The sequence below is a fragment of the Haliotis asinina genome, chromosome 3 (genome assembly GCF_037392515.1).
Source record: "Haliotis asinina isolate JCU_RB_2024 chromosome 3, JCU_Hal_asi_v2, whole genome shotgun sequence".
NCBI lineage: Eukaryota > Metazoa > Mollusca > Gastropoda > Lepetellida > Haliotidae > Haliotis > Haliotis asinina.
The window spans coordinates 64,025,588-64,029,725 of record NC_090282.1 but is presented as its reverse complement, the minus strand read 5'-3'; positions in this window follow the sequence as shown (position 1 = coordinate 64,029,725).

The window sequence follows — 4,138 nt, the reverse complement described above, 5'->3', positions numbered from 1 at the left end:
TTCATCATTTGTATTTTATCTATCTCATAAATCCAATATCCCTTACCGTTTTTGAATGGTATATAAAAAGGTGTTCATGTTTTTGAACCCATGATCTTAGGTTTTTAACAGTCCTAACTGGACATAACTCGCATTGTGAACTGCAGTGCCCAAAACGACAGATCTGACAATATTGAAATTGTCTGGTTGAAAATAATGTGCCATGCCACATGATAACGCTTGCATGAATTATTAAACAGGGAGTAATGGACCATCCATATTATATATGGACTTCTCAGATTAAAAACACAACGTTATTACATACAAAAATTGTATAAGCAAGTTACATAATACCTTTTCCAAATAAATAATGTACATAAAACACAGGTAACAAATTCACATTGCTGAACAACACAGTACAACAGAACTATCTGGCAAAGGTAAGAGATATTGCTTGTTGTTTTACTGCTGTCAGTTCTAAATATTACACCTGGCTTACCTATGATATCAAATGCAATATCAACCATTGTTTTCAGTTACATCATATATGATGGGGATAAATGTGGGAGAACCAGTCTTAGCTTGGGTAGAAGTCGTAATTAAAACACCTTGATCCATTGACCAGCATAATTATAGCATTTGAGTATGCATAAGTATTACCAAGGATAATAGTTACCCCAAACCTGAATACAAACTTATTAAGAAGCATACAGTCATACAGGTACACATTTTTAATGAATTTTGATGACAATGTATCCCTGTTATGAAGTTAAATGTATCAGAAGTTTCTTAAGGCAAGAATTCTTATATTTCTCAAAAAAAAAAGAATGAAAAGCAGCAGTTCAAAAGTAAACATATGATTTTTACAGCTTTATACCAGACATAATTCAGCTTCAGCGACTGATGATATTTAGTGACTTTCACTGAGAATATGAATTGCTCTTAAAGCATAAACGTCTTCAGATTATTTTATGACTGACGTCAACTAGAACAGGTTATTGAGTGAGTGAGTGAGTTTAGTTTTACGCCACAGTCAACAAGATTCCAGCTATATAGTGGCGGTCTGTAAATAATAGAGTCTGGACCAGACAATCCAATGATCAACAACATGAACATCGATCTGCGCAATTGAGAACCGATGACATGTGTCAACCAAGTCAGCTAGCCTGACCACTGGATCCCGTTAGTCGCCTCTTACGACCAGCATAGTTGCCTTTATGAACAGGTTACTGAAAAAATAACTAAAGTTGAGAAGTTCACATAAACCATAATGCTGACACTTTGCCTTTCAATAAATATTGTTGTGTATTTACATACACAAGTCTCAACAGAATATGATCTCTTACTCCAAGGAGGGAGTACTGACTGTAAGGATTATGAGATTGCAAAAACATGTAAACTGGAGCACTCTCTCTTTCCTCAGCATAATCACTGACAACAACAGTGTATAGCTTTTTTGGTGCTTTCACATGACAACATTATATATTGACCCACATATCCAGGGCTCAGAATCACGTTATGTTTACCCATCTTTATCAAAATATAATAACTGGGCATACTATTTATTTGCAATCAATGCACTTCTATCAAAGGGTTCAGACAACTGGACTGTGTCCATAGTGGAACTTGTTTGAGCAGCTGTTAGAAGTCAAACTGAAGCTTCTAAGAACAAATAAACTCATTTTTTAAAACTCTTTTAACCATTACATATGAAAGACTGGTGGTTCGTCTTAAGCGGAATACCAAACTCATTCTTAAAAAACTTGTGGTTAATTCATACCGAGTGATTAAAAGTTGCCGAAAAGCTGTCTGCTTCACTCTCGCCCGCCAACGAAACCACAGACAGGTTATGTAACTGTCGCCAGAGCCCTGCAGTGACGTCATGGGAGTAACGATATTCAGTTAGTTGTATAGCAAATGTGTAGGTTATGTAACTCTGTCGCCAGAGCTCTGCAGTGACGTCATAGAAGTAACAATTTTCAGTTAGTTGTATAGTGAATGTGTGGGAAGCTCATCATTTTGCTGATTTCTTGACGTCATCTTCATTGTTCAAATGGGGCACCTTCTTATTGGATACTTTAACACCTTTGTCAAGCATGGTCATCACTTGGTTCATGAAGGTGTTGGGATCAATGGCAAAATGTCATCTTAATTTTGATTGAGTGGAAGTTGTTGGCATAGAGACGACAAGACTTTATGGATCATCAAGTTCCGTATCTTGTCAAAATATAAAAGCTGATAATTCCTAGAATTTTGTCGTCATCTCAAATGAAATAAAGTTGCCCGTTATCCTTTTCCATCAACATATTAATCAACAGTATGCACCACTTTATTATCACCTAAATCAACCTTCAAACGATGGTTTCTAGTTTAAAATAATTACAGGAGTTTGTCCTGTCCTAAGATCTAGTAAAACTAATGCTGAGTTTCTGATGACTTAAAGATATAGAGGTAGGTTGGTATTTTCTTCTCCCAAAAACATTCAACAGTCATTTTGGAGAATGACTAATGTTGGCAGTATTCTGTTATATATTTATACATGATATTATGTATTTTTTAACAGACCACTAGAAACTAAATTATGTGGTACCTTAGACTAAGGTCATGCATGTTATCTGGGTGCCGTTGCACAAAGCGATCTTGGTGCTAAGGTGACCAAAACTGCCATACCTTATCATAGACTTAAGGAAATCTTACTCTTAGCGCAAAGTTTGTTTTGTGTAACAGCACCCTGAACCTTTGAATAAGCCATAGTTTGAATCAGGAAACCATGAGTCTTTCATGTCAATGTCGATAATGATATGGATGTTTTGATTTTCACCATTAATTTTGACAGCTAGTGATTGTGTCAATTGGTGCTCCTCTCATAACAGGGGTGGAAATAACTTAAAAATTGCTAGTGTACTCCAGTACAGTGGCACATGTAAAATCACTTGCCCTGATAATTTTTCCACTATACCAGCTGATTTTCTTGTTCATTTTCAAAATAAACAACATAATTAACACCGGAAAGTCAACTGGACACCAGTACAGTGTGCAATACAAATTTGCTTGCCTGACAGATATAAAGCTGGACTGGGACCTCGGGCAATGTGTTATTTCCACCCATCATGCCTACCCAGAAAGCTAAGACAATTTGTATGCAGGCAGATATGTGGTCCCACAGTTGGGATTGCTCAGCTCCCGAAAAATAACTGTTTCGCAGTAAACATGGAACAACACAAACAATGCAAGGCCATTTGGCAAGACGGATTCATGCACTTGAGCAAGAAGTATGGAGAAAGGTACAGACTATAAATATCCTTGTATCCTCAAAACTACAAATAGTTCTTTCTGTCTGAGATTCTTACACACACTTCACATAGGCCTCCTGGTTATGTCTCCAGCAAAATGATTTTCTGTAAGATCTTTTCATATAAGTTGAATTGTGGACATTTCCCGCAAAATTGTGGAAAAAAATCTTACAAAAATAAAAGCATACATGTCAACAAGTTTTGGAGTTATTAGTTTGCAGGAAGAGAAAAAAGGTCATTCACGTTATCAAATTTTTATTTGATATTGTCAATAGGTGACCAAAATATTTATGAAAAAAAAAAGACTTAAGTGTGGAACTTAAATATTTTTCTACACATCCCTAAATTTTAATAGACTGCCTCTAGTCTTTAGCTTGAGCCTGAAGGTCTGAAGTGGTAAATGTATTTCAGTGTGTAACATAAAAGTTCACAAAAGCCTAATAACAACTTTCACCATATATCACAGTTACCACCGTTACAGTCAAAATATCTCACATTTGTACAGAACATTTAACAGATATATACAAACACATCATATATACATTGCAGACCACCAATATAACCTATACACAGTAAAACAGTGTGAAATGCAGTAACACTTGATCATCCCAGCAACCTGGATATACAAGTAAAGGCGGTAGACATAGACATCAATTAAGGAGAGACATTAGTCCTTCAGATTAATTGATTTGGCCAGGACTTCTCTAATAAAGCCAAGATCAGCACCTATAAAACAATTCCTTGATGACTGAACGGCTACTACAAGAGAGGATTCAAATCTTGGATGGGGCCAACCCATTATTATTATCTGTATGTCTATGAAGCAAATGACAGGGTATGTTCAGCATTAAAATAATCTGTAATTC